Here is a 15,386-nt window from a genome sequence, read left to right on the forward strand (position 1 = left end):
GCATCCCCCAAACCGTCCCCTAAACGGCGCCGGATTGAGCGTTTGGGGACGTGTTTCGTCCGTGCCGCGTTTGGGGGACGTCGCTCCCCAGCCGCGTCCCCCAAACGCCGCCCCAAACATTAAAATATTTTTTTTTTGTTTTTTGCATTTTTATTTCAATAAAGAAAAGAAACATACATAATTGGGAACGTGGTTTACACGAAGACATAATTTGGAACATGGTTTTTCACAAACTAATACATAGTTTAAACTATGGTTGACACAAATATAAAATATTGCAAAAGAACTAAACCTAACTAGACGTGTATCAAAGGTTTCGTGTGTTCGCTGCCAAAAAAGAACACTCGAGGGCACACCCAGTCACCCAAACTGGAAAATCCAGCTGGTGAAGGTGCCCCTATTGGTTCTTCCGAGGAAGAACAACCAGAAATCTCCGTGCACATATTCGCTGCGAAGAAGCAACATTCTTCAGTCGTCGTCCTCCTCAGTGTTGTCGCCGTGGTAGTTCCGGCGGCAACACGTCTCGTCGAACACCTTGACGCCCATGTCCCTGTCGCCAAAGTAGGAGAACAGGAGGACGAAGCCGGCTTCGAGGCGGTGGTAGCGCGTGAACTTCTTCCCAGCCGATATGGAGGTTCATCTTGCCGCGCGCGTCGTAGATCACGTCGACGATCCATCGGCAGCAGCCGCAGCCATCCTCCCGCAGATGCAGCGAGCGCGGGCGCTCGTCGCCGGCAACGTAGTCGACGAAGGAGTCCGGCAACCTCTGGATGCCGTGCGGGTCACCCTTGAGGACGACGATGAACTCGAATAGCACAGGCCCCTCCTCGTCCTGCATGTCCAACGATGAGTACGACGATGGTGTCGCAAGCGATGGAGAGCGTGTAGCTCTGCCGCGGCCACGACCACGGCCGCGAGCTCGGCCTCCGCCTCTACCAGCCATGGCGTCGACTCTTCAGATAGTGGCGGCTAGGGTTGGGGAGAGAGGCGCTAGGGTTTGTGTGTGAGAGGAACGATGAGAGGCGGCCCTTTTTTTAGGCCCGAGGGAGGCGGGGGAGCGGTGGCGCTCATTAACACCGACTTGCAGAGCTAGGCGCGACGAGGCGCTTCGCTGCGCCTCTGCGGGAACTGCACCGTCGCGAGGTAGGCGACGGTTAGGTTAAAATTCAATGTACGTGCCGCTGACGGGTCGCCCCCGCCACTCCCCGCCTCGCTTTTCGGTGTGTCCAGCGTCCCCGGTGCGTCCCTTGTGGGGCGGGGACGGGCTCGGGGCGCCGGACACCGTATCGGACCGCGCCAGACAAAAAGCGGCTTTGGGGGACGCGGCTGGGAACATTTTTTTGTCCGGCGCCCCCCAAATCCCTTTGGGGGACGGTTTGGGGGACGCGGCTGGAGATGCTCTTAGACTTTAGGCGCAAAGATGTGCATGGTCAAATTGAAGCGACAAACTCCTCGCCGTCCGATTAGATGGGTGGTCACAGATGACTTGTAATGGTTAAGTGACCAACAATTATTCCACTAATATTTGGTTTACATGATATAACGAATTGCTTGTTTACTTCTAGTGTATTTATGAGGATGGGAGGGGATTATTTCATATCCAGAAAAATCTCAACCGATCAGTTTACTTCTCCGATTTTGAACGAAATAATTTCGAGATATCTCCTCCCATCCCCTCTTATTCCCACATTTTTTGCCTAAATTGAAAACTCTTCATCATACTAGTGTATTTTTGGAAAAGGGTATTTGAGAGAACACCAAATCCCCTCCCATCCCCATAACCATTGAAAAGAAAAATACGAGAGAAATAAACAAGGCCTAAGTGTACGAATTAATACAACTGTTTCATTTATATGCCTGCCAACTGTAATCATTTTTTACCCGGACTCTAATCTTTTTTTTTGGTGTGGACTGTAATCTTATTTGGGTCCCAGTCTCCTCAGTGTTTACTGAGATTATTCACACATATTGATGTTATTCAGCTTATATTTTAGTACTATACAACAAACTGGTTCAGCGAAGAGCTCTTATTACCAACCTAGTCTCTTCGTCCATCATCAATTTTCGAGGTATTCAGCCATGTGCATAGTATGTACATGGTGTATGGAAGCTTACCATAATACCGTGCCTCCCAAAAGAACACCGAGCGGTACATGTGGAGTTCTCTTTCGGCGCGGGTCTCACGCATCCCCACTCCGGAGCTCGTCATCCGAGTTGAAGCTGCTTTCCCCTATGCGAGGAGCCACCTGTTTGGCTTTGGCCAGCTTGAGTCTTGCGGTGCCGCTTCGGTGAGGTCTTCTTTGGTGGTCGCATCTTCCGGGAAGTGGGAGTCATTGTAGAGTGATGACGATGACGCTGGTGTGCAATCTTGACGACGATCTTCGCTTCGGTGGTGTTTGTGGAGCTTCGGTAGGTTGCCAGGGTGGCTATGTGTGCCCTTGCGAAGGTCGTGTTCCATGATGGTCGGTGAGGGTGTTTGTATCGGTTTTGGCCGGTTTTCCGTTAATAAACCGGCCACCTATTTTTCACTATTAATTAAAATGGCAAGTCTGGCCTCGTTTCAAAAAAAAAAATACCGTGCCTCCTAGAGTACATGTGTTTTGGTTGTTGACTCACAATAATAGAGTGCTAGGATGATCTGGTTAAAGCATGAGTTTTTTTCGAGATGGGGAGCATAGCTCCCACCTATACATCAACTGATGCACACATAGCCGTTTTATTGCAAGGTTTAGAATTTGGAATTTGAAGTTAACATCTCAAGGATCATAAAGGATGTTCATAAAAATCAACTAGCAAAACAAAAGGAAAAAAGTGCTTATGCATCTTGTAATCTCCTAGAAACCCGCCAATCATCCAGATTGTAGATATCCCGACCAACCATCTCTAGCTGGGTGATCCAAAAACCATATGCCAATATTGCTCCTCCGGTAGAAGAAAGGATATAAAAAACTAAGCATTTGTACTTTTATTGAACACAATACCATTCCCACAGTTCGATGTAGCCCAGGTTAAAGCACAAATGCCTATCTGAATATGTGTCTTATCTTGTTTTTCTACCCCATTTAGCTAATTTTCAAACATATTCGTCACATTAGCAGTAGGACGGTTATTAAAAGTATAGTGAATAACTTTGCAAATAAGACGAGTAAAGGGATAATCACATAAGAGATGGTTGATCAATTCCTCGGAATCACAGAACACAAGCTTACAGCCATTCCAAAACTTTTTATCGAGGTTGTCTTTTGTGAGTATGGCTTAGAAACCACATAAAATTCTTTATCCTTGGTGGCACCCTTAGTTTCCAAATGTGTTTCCTTAAAAAACCCGTATGTTCATTCATAAAATCTGAGTACATAGATTTAATTGTTAAGGTACCCGAAGTATTTAGTTTCCAACCGAACACATCTGAGTTCTTTGTTAAATTAACCTTCATAAGCCCCGGAACAAAGAGTAGCCAAGTGTCCCATTTATTTCGGGTTAAAGCCCTTGTGAATTCAATATTTAGTGGTCTACCCAAAGGTACATAAGCGACCAAAAGTGTTGGCAATTTAAGGTAGGAGGAGCAAAGTGTGTTCTGATGATAAAAGCATGTTTATAACAGGTCAGCAACAACACTAGACAACATACAAGAATTGAAAAAAAGAGGAAATTGTAAAGTAAAAAATGGCATATGGGCTCCATCTATCTGTTGAGTTCTAGCTATGATCTCGTTGAAACCTTGCAATTTCCGTAAAGCACGATGTCAAGATCTATTTTCCGATGGCTAATTTTCTTTTTGAGGGTAAAGATAGTTTTATTAATTATCCATTCTTGGCGTAACAATTCAGAAATTATCGGAGGAGTATGGAGGATCCTGTAACATCCCCAAATTTTTAAAACAAAGAAAATGAACTTCCCTTATGAAAGATCGAGATGTCGCCTAGAGGGGGGGGGGGGTGAATAGGCAATTACAAACTCTTGCGGATTTGTCTTGTAAGAATGCGGAATTAAACTATCGTTTAGTTTACAAGCACAAACCCTAAATATGCTAAGTTCAACTAAGTGTAACTATAGCAACTAGAGCTAAGCAAGATAGGCACAAGATATATGTACTTCAAGTACGATGGCTATCACAAGGAAAGAGAGCTCGGGTATAGAAATAACCGAGGCACGCGGAGACGAGGATGTATTCCCGTGTTCCCTTGCTTTGCAACAAGGTACGCCACGTTTGGAGGAGTGGAGGTCCCACGAAGGATTCCCCGCGCCACTGAAAGGACACGGATGTCGCCTAGAGGGGGGGGGGGGTGAATAGGCGATTTAAAACTTTTACGAGATGGGCTTAACAAATGCGGAATTAAACTAGCGTTTACTTTGTCAAGCCCAAAGCCTATATACTATTGTTCACCTATGTGCACCAACAACTTATGCTAAGCAATACAAGCAAGTATGTGATAGCAAGATATATATAACTTCAAGCACGATGGCTATCACAAGGTAAAGTGCATAAGTAAAGAGCTCGGGTATAGAGATAACCGAGGCACGCGGGAGACGATGATTTATCCCGGAGTTCACACTCTTGCGAGTGCTAATCTCCGGTGGAGAGGTGCGGTTGCTTAGTGCTCCCGAACGCCACAAGAGGCTCACCTTGAGGTGTGGTTGCTCGATGCACACCAACGCCACAAAGGCCTCACCCCAAGATGCGGTACTCACACCACACACCGAACGCCACGAAGGCGCCTCACCTAAATCTCCGGTGACCCTCGCCACAAAGGCCTAGGTCACGGTTCCACTAAGGGATTTCCTTCAAGGCGGAAACCGGGCCTTACACAAAGGTTGGGGCACACATCCACAACTTAATTGGAGGCTCCCAACAAACCGCCACAAAGGCCTAGAATCCGTCTAGGGTTGCAAGAACCCAAGAGTAACAACCTTCTTGTTTTCACCACCACGAATCACCGTGGAGAACTCAAACCGATGCACCAAATGCAATGGCAAGAACACCACAAAGATGCTCAAGTCCTTCTCTCTCAAATTACAACAAAGCTACAAAAGCTATTGGGGGAATAAGAGAGGAAGAACAAAGAGGAGAACACAAAATTCTCCAAGATCTAGATCCCAAAGATTCACTCACAAAGAGATGATTTGGTTTGGTCAAAGTGTGGATCTAGATCCCCTCAATCTTTCTCTCAAATAGATGCAAGAATCATGGGAAGGGGAGAAAGATCTCAAGCTTCAAAATGTCAACAACAATGGAGGAGAGAGAGGCTTGAAAAAGAGGAGGAAGAAGAAGGAGCAAAGATTATGAAACCAAGAGAGAGAGGGGGCTTAAAAAGGATGCCCCATTTTTTCTGCCCGTTGGAGACTTGCTGCGCGCGGGGGAGAAGGGCCCGGTAGTACCGGCCAGGTTGGGCCGGTACTACCGGCCATGGTCGAACTGGCGCGGCAAGAGGGAGCGGGCCACGTGGCCAAGGCGAAAGAGGAGGCGCGGGCCGGGAGGGGGAGGCCGGAGCCTCCGGCCATGGTACCGGCCGAGGTACCGCCGAACCTCCCCACAGCCCTGGAACAATACTGCGAGGCTTGGCGCCTAAGCGGTACCGCAGGCGGTACCGAGCCCGGAGGCTCCGGCCATGGTGAGGCCGGTGGTACCGCCCGTGCCTCCGGCGGCTGCCCCTCCTCCCCTTTTTCCTTTCTTTTACTTTTCTTTCTTTTAAACCCAAATATGAAATGCAAATATCTTGAGATTGGAGAAACCAAACGAGATGAAATCAATTTTGTTGGAAAGAGGTCGACAAGAGCTATCCCTACAAACCGAGAAAACGCAACAAGTGATCTATGCGAAACTAGTGGGGGGTGATTTTCTATTATTTTTAGAGGTGCAACACCTCAACATGAGAAACCGAGAAAATCACCAAACTCGAAAACGCAACAAGTGATCTATGCGAAATCCGTTTTCGAAGAACTAGAGCTTGTCATGAGAATAAGCACAAGCTCTAAAACATCACATGGATAAGATCCAAATAACAACCAAGAAAGATGACGCAAGGATGCAAAGGTTTGAGCTCTCTCCGAACGATACGATCGAGTTACTCACTCGAGAGCCCTCTTGATAGTACGGCAACTAAACTATGAACCGGTCTCCAACTACACCATGAGACCGGTGAGAAAGAAACCCTATCAAGAGCAAACCTTAACCTTGCGCATTCCACTTGAGCTTGATGATGATGGTCTTGACCGCAACAAGATGGAACGCCTTTCTTGATTGTGCTTGCTTGACGAAGTCTTGTAGATTGCTCCCCCATAATCCACCATGGGAGAGCTTCTTCTTCGGCGCATCTTCTCAAATCCATGAACACCATATGGATGGCAAGCTTCAAGCATATGATCTCTTCGAGTTGGCTCATCTTGAACTTGCACATCATTTCTTCATTCTTCATCATGTTGATGTCTTGAGATAACTTGAGGGCTCACTTCATCTTCATCTTCATCTTCAAGATATACTTGACACTTGATATCCTTCATCAATTTCTTCTTATTGCAACCTTGAAGCCAACATATGGTTCAAGCATTGCCTATGGACAACTACTACAAATATAACTCAATGCAAATATTAGTCCATAGGGATTGTCATTAATTACCAAAACCACACATGGGGGCACTTTCAGCCACGAAGGCTCACCCTATTCTCCGAACCACACCCACGAAGGATAATGGCCCTTTCCTTATGGTTAGCTTTTCCTCCGCTCCGGAGATGGCAAGCTCCACAACCACTTCACAAGCTCCACGAAGGAGAAGCCCGGGCCTCTTCACAATCTTCTTGAAGAGATCACCGGAGCACCAACCGCCAAGCCAACTAGGAGGTCTCCCTCCAAGAGTAACAAGCTCACGGTCTCTTGATACGTCTCCGACGTATCGATAATTTCTTATGTTCCATGCCACATTATTGATGATATCTACATGTTTTATGCACACTTTATGTCATATTCGTGCATTTTCTGGAACTAACCTATTAACAAGATGCCGAAGAGCCGATTCTTTGTTTTCTGCTGTTTTTGGTTTCAGAAATCCTAGTAACGAAATATTCTTGGAATTGGACGAAATCAACGCCCAGGGTCCTATTTTGCCACGAAGCTTCCAGAAGACCGAAGGAGAGTCGAAGTGGGGCCACGAGGTGGCGACACACCAGGGCGGCGCGGCCCAGGCCCTGGCCGCGCCGACCTATGGTGTGGGCCCCTCGTGCCGCCTCTTTACCTGCCCTTCCGCCTACAAATAGCCTCCGTCGCGAAACCCCCAGTACCGAGAGCCACGATACGGAAAACCTTACTGAGACGCCGCCGCCGCCGCCAATCCCATCTCGGGGGATTCTGGAGATCTCCTCCGGCACCCTGCCGGAGAGGGGATTCATCTCCCGGAGGACTCTTCACCGCCATGGTCGCCTCCGGAGTGATGAGTGAGTAGTTCACCCCTGGACTATGGGTCCATAGCAGTAGCTAGATGGTTGTCTTCTCCTCATTGTGCTTCATTGTTTGATCTTGTGAGCTGCCTAACATGATCAAGATCATCTATCTGTAATACTATATGTTGTGTTTGTCGGGATCCGATGGATAGAGAATACTATGTTATGTTAATTATCAAGTTATTACCTATGTGTTGTTTATGATCTTGCATGCTCTCCGTTATTAGTAGAGGCTCTGGCCAAGTTTTTGCTCTTAACTCCAAGAGGGAGTATTTATGCTCGATAGTGGGTTCATGCCTCCATTGAATCGGGACGATGTGAGAAAGTTCTAAGGTTGTGGATGTGCTGTTGCCACTAGGGATAAAACATTGATGCTATGTCTAAGGATGTAGTTATTGATTACATTACGCACCATACTTAATGCAATTGTCTGTTGTTTTGCAACTTAATACTGGAAGGGGTTCGGATGATAACCTAAAGGTGGACTTTTTAGGCATAGATGCATGCTGGATAGCGGTCTATGTACTTTGTCGTAATGCCCAATTAAATCTCACTATATTTATCATGACATGTATGTGCATTGGTATGCCCTCTCTATTTGTCAATTGCCCGACTGTAATTTGTTCACCCAACATGCTTTTATCTTATGGGAGAGACACCTCTAGTGAACTGTGGACCCCGGTCCTATTCTTTACATCGCATACAATCTACTGCAATACTTGTTTTACTGTTTTCTGCAAACAATCATCTTCCACACAATACGGTTAATCCTTTGTTACAGCAAGCCGGTGAGATTGACAACCTCACTGTTTCGTTGGGGCAAAGTACTTTGGTTGTGTTGTGCAGGTTCCACGTTGGCGCCGGAATCTCTGGTGTTGCGCCGCACTACATCCCGCCGCCATCAACCTTCAACGTGCTTCTTGACTCCTACTGGTTCGATTAAACCTTGGTTTCTTACTGAGGGAAACTTGCCGCTGTGCGCATCACACCTTCCTCTTGGGGTTCCCAACGGACGTGTCAATTACACGCATCAAGCAAATTTCTGGCGCCGTTGCCGGGGAACTGAAGAAAAGCTACACCACGAAAATTGCCAACTCCCACGGCAACAGAAAATTTCTGGCGCTGTTGCCGGGGAGATCAAGACACGCTGCAAGGGGAGTCTCCACTTCCCAATCTCTTTACTTTGTTTTTGTCTTGCTTTATTTTATTTACTACTTTATTTGCTGCACTAAATCAAAATACAAAAAAATTAGTTGCTAGTTTTACTTTGTTTGTTATCTTGTTTGCGTTCTCCATATTAAAAACACAAAAAAAAAATTAGTTACTTGTTTTACTTTACTTAATTCCATGTATGTTTTTATTTCACTAGTTAGGCTTAATGGAAAACAACAAAAATATTAGAGATCTTTATAGTATTTATCTTGAGTTAGGACATGAGGTGTTTGAAGAGAAAATTAAAAAACCTATGGAACTTTATATGCGTATTAATGGCAATGTTATTAGTATGAATGCTTTGAACACTATTATTGCTAATGCTATGGAAGAATTTAAGCTTGGGGAAGCTGGTTTTGATGAGCATGATATTTTTAGTCCCCCAAGCATGGAGGAGAAAATTTACTTTGATGATACTTTGCCTCCCATTTATGATGATAGTGGTATTTTGGTGCCACCTACTATGGAGGATAAAGTTTATTATGATTATACTATGCCTCCTATATTTGATGAGAATAAAAATGATAGCCACCTTGTTGAATTTGCTCACACTACAATTAATAGTAATGACTATGCTTATGTGGAGAGTAATAATTTTATGCATGAGACTCATGATAAGAATGCTTTATGTGATAATTATATTGTTGAGTTTGCTCATGATACTACTAAAAGTTATTATGAGAGAAGGAAACATGGTTATATGCATCTTAATAATATTAAGTTTCCCCTCTTTATGTTGAGAATCTTGAAGTTACTCGTGTTTTATCTTCCTATGCTTGTCACTTTGTCCTTCATGAATTTGTTTATTTACAAGATTCCTTTTCATAGGAAGTGGGGTAGGTTTAAATTTGTTTTGAATTTGCTTTTTGATGCTCTCTTATGCTTCAACTACTATTTCTTGCGAGTGCATCATTAAAACTGCTGAGCCCATCTTAATGGCTATAAAGAAAGAACTTCTTGGGAGATAACCCATGTGTTTATTTTGCTACAGTACTTTGTTTTATATTTGTGTATTGGAAGTTGTTTACTACTGTAGCAACCTCTCCTTATCTTAGTTTTGTGTTTTGTTGTGCCAAGTAAAGCCTTTGATAGTAAAGTGAATACTAGATTTGGATTACTGCGCAGAAACAGATTTCTTTGCTGTCACGAATCTGGGTCTAATTCTCTGTAGGTAACTCAGAAAATTATGCCAATTTACGTGAGTGATCCTCAGATATGTACGCAACTTTCATTAAATTTGGGAATTTTCATTTGAGCAAGTCTGGTGCCTCAATAAAATCCATCTTTACGGACTGTTCTGTTTTGACAGATTCTGCCTTTTATTTCGCATTGCCTCTTTTGCTATGTTGGATGAATTTCTTTGATCCATTAATGTCCAGTAGCTTTATGCAATGTCCAGAAGTGTTAAGAATGATTGTGTCACCTCTGAACATGTTAATTTTTATTGTGCACTAACCCTCTAATGAGTTGTTTCGAGTTTGGTGTGGAGGAAGTTTTCAAGGATCAAGAGAGGAGTATGATGCAATATGATCAAGGAGAGTGAAAGCTCTAAGCTTGGGGATGCCCCGGTGGTTCACCCCTGCATATTCTAAGAAGACTCAAGCGTCTAAGCTTGGGGATGCCCAAGGCATCCCCTTCTTCATCGACAACATTATCAGGTTCCTCCCCTGAAACTATATTTTTATTCCGTCACATCTTATGTACTTTGCTTGGAGCGTCGGTTTGTTTTTGTTTTTGTTTTTGTTTGAATAAAATGGATCCTAGCATTCACTGTGTGGGAGAGAGACACGCTCCGCTGTTGCATATGGACAAGTATGTCCTTAGGCTTTACTCATAATATTCATGGCGAAGTTTCTTCTTCGTTAAATTGTTATATGGTTGGAATTGGAAAATGCTACATGTAGTAATTCTAAAATGTCTTGGATAATTTGATACTTGGCAATTGTTGTGCTCATGTTTAAGCTCTTGCATCATATACTTTGCACCCATTAATGAAGAAACACATAGAGCTTGCTAAAATTTGGTTTGCATATTTGGTCTCTCTAAAGTCTAGATAATTTCTAGTATTGAGTTTTGAACAACAAGGAAGACGGTGTAGAGTCTTATAATGTTTGCAATATGTCTTTTATGTGAGTTTTGCTGCACCGTTCATCCTTGTGTTTGTTTCAAATAACCTTGCTAGCCTAAACCTTGTATCGAGAGGGAATACTTCTCATGCATCCAAAATCCTTGAGCCAACCACTATGCCATTTGTGTCCACCATACCTACCTACTACATGGTATTTCTCCGCCATTCCAAAGTAAATTGCTTGAGTGCTACCTTTAAAATTCCATCATTCACCTTTGCAATATATAGCTCATGGGACAAATAGCTTAAAAACTATTGTGGTATTGAATATGTACTTATGCACTTTATCTCTTATTAAGTTGCTTGTTGTGCGATAACCATGTTTCTGGGGACGCCATCAACTATTCTTTGTTGAATATCATGTGAGTTGCTATGCATGTCCGTCTTGTCTGAAGTAAGAGAGATCTACCACCTTAATGGTTGGAGCATACATATTGTTAGAGAAGAACATTGGGCCGCTAACTAAAGCCATGATTCATGGTGGAAGTTTCAGTTTTGGACATATATCCTCAATCTCATATGAGAATAATAATTGTTGCCACATGCTTATGCATTAAAGAGGAGTCCATTATCTGTTGTCCATGTTGTCCCGGTATGGATGTCTAAGTTGAGAATAATCAAAAGCGAGAAATCCAAAATGTGAGCTTTCTCCTTAGACCTTTGTACAGGCGGCATGGAGGTACCCCATTGTGACACTTGGTTAAAACATGTGTATTGCGATGATCCGGTAGTCCAAGCTAATTAGGACAAGGTGCGGGCACTATTAGTATACTATGCATGAGGCTTGCAACTTGTAAGATATAATTTACATAACTCATATGCTTTATTACTACCGTTGACAAAATTGTTTCATGATTTCAAAATAAAAGCTCTAGCACAAATATAGCAATCAATGCTTTCCTCTTTGAAGGACCATTCTTTTTACTTTTATGTTGAGTCAGTTCACCTATTTCTCTCCACCTCAAGAAGCAAACACTTGTGTGAACTGCGCATTGATTCCTACATACTTGCATATTGCACTTGTTATATTACTCTATGTTGACAATTATCCATGAGATATACATGTTATAAGTTGAAAGCAACCGCTGAAACTTAATCTTCCTTTGTGTTGCTTCAATACCTTTACTTTGATTTATTGCTTTATGAGTTAACTCTTATGCAAGACTTATTGATGCTTGTCTTGAAGTACTATTCATGAAAAGTCCTTGCTTTATGATTCACTTGTTTACTCATTTCATTACCATTGTTTTGATCGCTGCATTCATTACATATGTTTACAAATAGTATGATCAAGGTTATGATGGCATGTCACTTCAGAAATTATCTTTGTTATCGTTTTACCTGCTCGGGAGCTTGGGGATGCTGATACGTCTCCGACGTATCGATAATTTCTTATGTTCCATGCCACATTATTGATGATATCTACATGTTTTATGCACACTTTATGTCATATTCGTGCATTTTCTGGAACTAACCTATTAACAAGATGCCGAAGAGCCAGTTGTTGTTTTCTGCTGTTTTTGGTTTCAGAAATCCTAGTAACGAAATATTCTCGGAATTGGACGAAATCAACGCCCAGGGTCCTATTTTGCCACGAAGCTTCCAGAAGACCGAAGGAGAGTCGAAGTGGGGCCACGAGGTGGCGACACACCAGGGCGGCGCGGCCCAGGCCCTGGCCGTGCCGACCTATGGTGTGGGCCCCTCGTGCCGCCTCTTTACCTGCCCTTCCGCCTACAAATAGCCTCCGTCGCGAAACCCCCGCACGAGAGCCACGATACGGAAAACCTTCGAGACGCCGCCGCCGCCAATCCCATCTCGGGGGATTCTGGAGATCTCCTCCGGTACCCTGCCGGAGAGGGGATTCATCTCCCGGAGGACTCTTCACCGCCATGGTCGCCTCCGGAGTGATGAGTGAGTAGTTCACCCCTGGACTATGGGTCCATAGCAGTAGCTAGATGGTTGTCTTCTCCTCATTGTGCTTCATTGTTGGATCTTGTGAGCTGCCTAACATGATCAAGATCATCTATCTGTAATACTATATGTTGTGTTTGTCGGGATCCGATGGATAGAGAATACTATGTTATGTTAATTATCAAGTTATTACCTATGTGTTGTTTATGATCTTGCATGCTCTCCGTTATTAGTAGAGGCTCTGGCCAAGTTTTTGCTCTTAACTCCAAGAGGGAGTATTTATGCTCGATAGTGGGTTCATGCCTCCATTGAATGCAGGACAGTGTGAGAAAGTTCTAAGGTTGTGGATGTGCTGTTGCCACTAGGGATAAAACATTGATGCTATGTCTAAGGATGTAGTTATTGATTACATTACGCACCATACTTAATGCAATTGTCTGTTGTTTTGCAACTTAATACTGGAAGGGGTTCGGATGATAACCTGAAGGTGGACTTTTTAGGCATAGATGCATGCTGGATAGCGGTCTATGTACTTTGTCGTAATGCCCAATTAAATCTCACTATATTTATCATGACATGTATGTGCATTGTTATGCCCTCTCTATTTGTCAATTGCCCGACTGTAATTTGTTCACCCAACATGCTTTTATCTTATGGGAGAGACACCTCTAGTGAACTGTGGACCCCGGTCCTATTCTTTACCTCGCATACAATCTACTGCAATACTTGTTTTACTGTTTTCTGCAAACAATCATCTTCCACACAATACGGTTAATCCTTTGTTACAGCAAGCCGGTGAGATTGACAACCTCACTGTTTCGTTGGGGCAAAGTACTTTGGTTGTGTTGTGCAGGTTCCACGTTGGCGCCGGAATCTCTGGTGTTGCGCCGCACTACATCCCGCCGCCATCAACCTTCAACGTGCTTCTTGACTCCTACTGGTTCGATTAAACCTTGGTTTCTTACTGAGGGAAACTTGCCGCTGTGCGCATCACACCTTCCTCTTGGGGTTCCCAACGGACGTGTCAATTACACGCATCATCTCTCACTCGAACAAATCGTGGTGGAGAGCTCAACACTATGCAAAGATGCAAAGCAAGAACACCGGAGGTGTTCAAGTCCTTCACACTCAAATCCCACCAAAGCAACGAATGCTAGGATGAGATTGGAGAGGAAGAACAAGGGGGAAAGTCAACCAAAGACTCCAAGATCTAGACCCCAAGAGATTCCCTCACTTAGAGAAGAAACGGTTTGGTGGAAGTGTAGATCTAGATCTCCTCTCTCAAATGCTCAAGAATGAGCAAGAATGGTTGGAGGAATCAAAGGGGAGAGCAAGTTCTTCAAAATGGAACAATGGAGGTGAGAGAATGGGAAGAACTAACTCGGCCCAAGGTGGAAGAAGGGCTATTTATAGCCCAAGAGCAAATATAACCGTTGGGGAAAAAGTTGGGCTGAGTCAACCGTCGAGGAAGCCGGTCAACCGGGCCTGGGGCCGGGCCGTCCGGTCCAGGGCCCGGTCAGACCGGACCACAGACCGGACCAGCCGGTCCAAACCGGGCGGCATACCGGACCTCGACCGGGGTCACTTTGCGTCTTCCAGGAACTCATCCGGTTGGAGCCCGGTTGGCGCCCGGTTGGCGACCGGTCGACCGGACGGCACGCCGAGCCCGCCGGTTGGTAGGCCGGCTGACCGGGCGGCAGGCCGGAGCTAGTCCGGCGCACGGGCCGGTCCGACCGGGTCCCAGACCGGGTGAGCAGGAAAACATGTTATACAAAAACTGTGATAACTTTTGTGTCCGGATCCCGATTGACATGAAACCAATTTTGTTGGAAAGATAACGACGAATAGAACCCCAACAAAAATATGGAGACTCCTCACAGAACATTTTAGATGATTTTAGAGAGGGAGTCTCTGTAACATCCCAAATTTCAAAACAAAGCAGAAATGAATTTCCTTTTTCCAAAAAATGAGAACCAACAAAAACTTTTCTGAATTAGATTGCTATGCTTAGTGCTCCACCATATTGCTTGTGCTTCGACCCTGCTGAGTGTTAGTCTGCTTAGGTGGTAAACCCTAAAACCCTAGAGTGATCAAGTAAAGATCACAAACCAAATAAAAACAAAAAGAGAAAGAAATCAAATAAGAAGAACCCTAAGCCCTAACCTTTTCAAAACTCCTTTGATCTATTTTGAGAAACCCTGAATAAAGGAAAAACTATATGTGGGCCTATAGCCCTAATATGTGAATCTGAAACCTTACCCCTTTTCTTCTGCTAAATAGTGGTGAACCTTTGCCAAAGTTACTAAACCCTCAACCTCACCCCTCTTGTCCTCAATCTTGGAAGAATAAAATAAAAAGGAAAAAATCTTATTTAAGAAAAGAGGCAGATATGCCTATGGCCCTTTTTGTAAAACTTTCCCTAGGCCTTTCTACTTGATGTAGAGAATTGGAAAACCTTCTTGAACCCTAGTTAGTGCTTTTTCAACGCAATCCAAATGTGGAACACAAGGTTTTCAAAAAGAGAGTAATAATGCCATAGAGGCATATGAGAGCAAAATATCAAATTCGTGAAATTGAGGATCTTGACCCTAGACTTGAAGTTGAATGGTTGGATCACTCCTATATGCCATTTCAACACCCAACAACATCTTTGGGTCAAGCCAAGTTCTATTAAAAATCAAATGCCACATATGCATAGAGGCA

Source organism: Lolium perenne, chromosome 6 (assembly GCF_019359855.2).
Source record: "Lolium perenne isolate Kyuss_39 chromosome 6, Kyuss_2.0, whole genome shotgun sequence".
In the NCBI taxonomy this organism is placed as follows: Eukaryota; Viridiplantae; Streptophyta; class Magnoliopsida; order Poales; family Poaceae; genus Lolium; species Lolium perenne.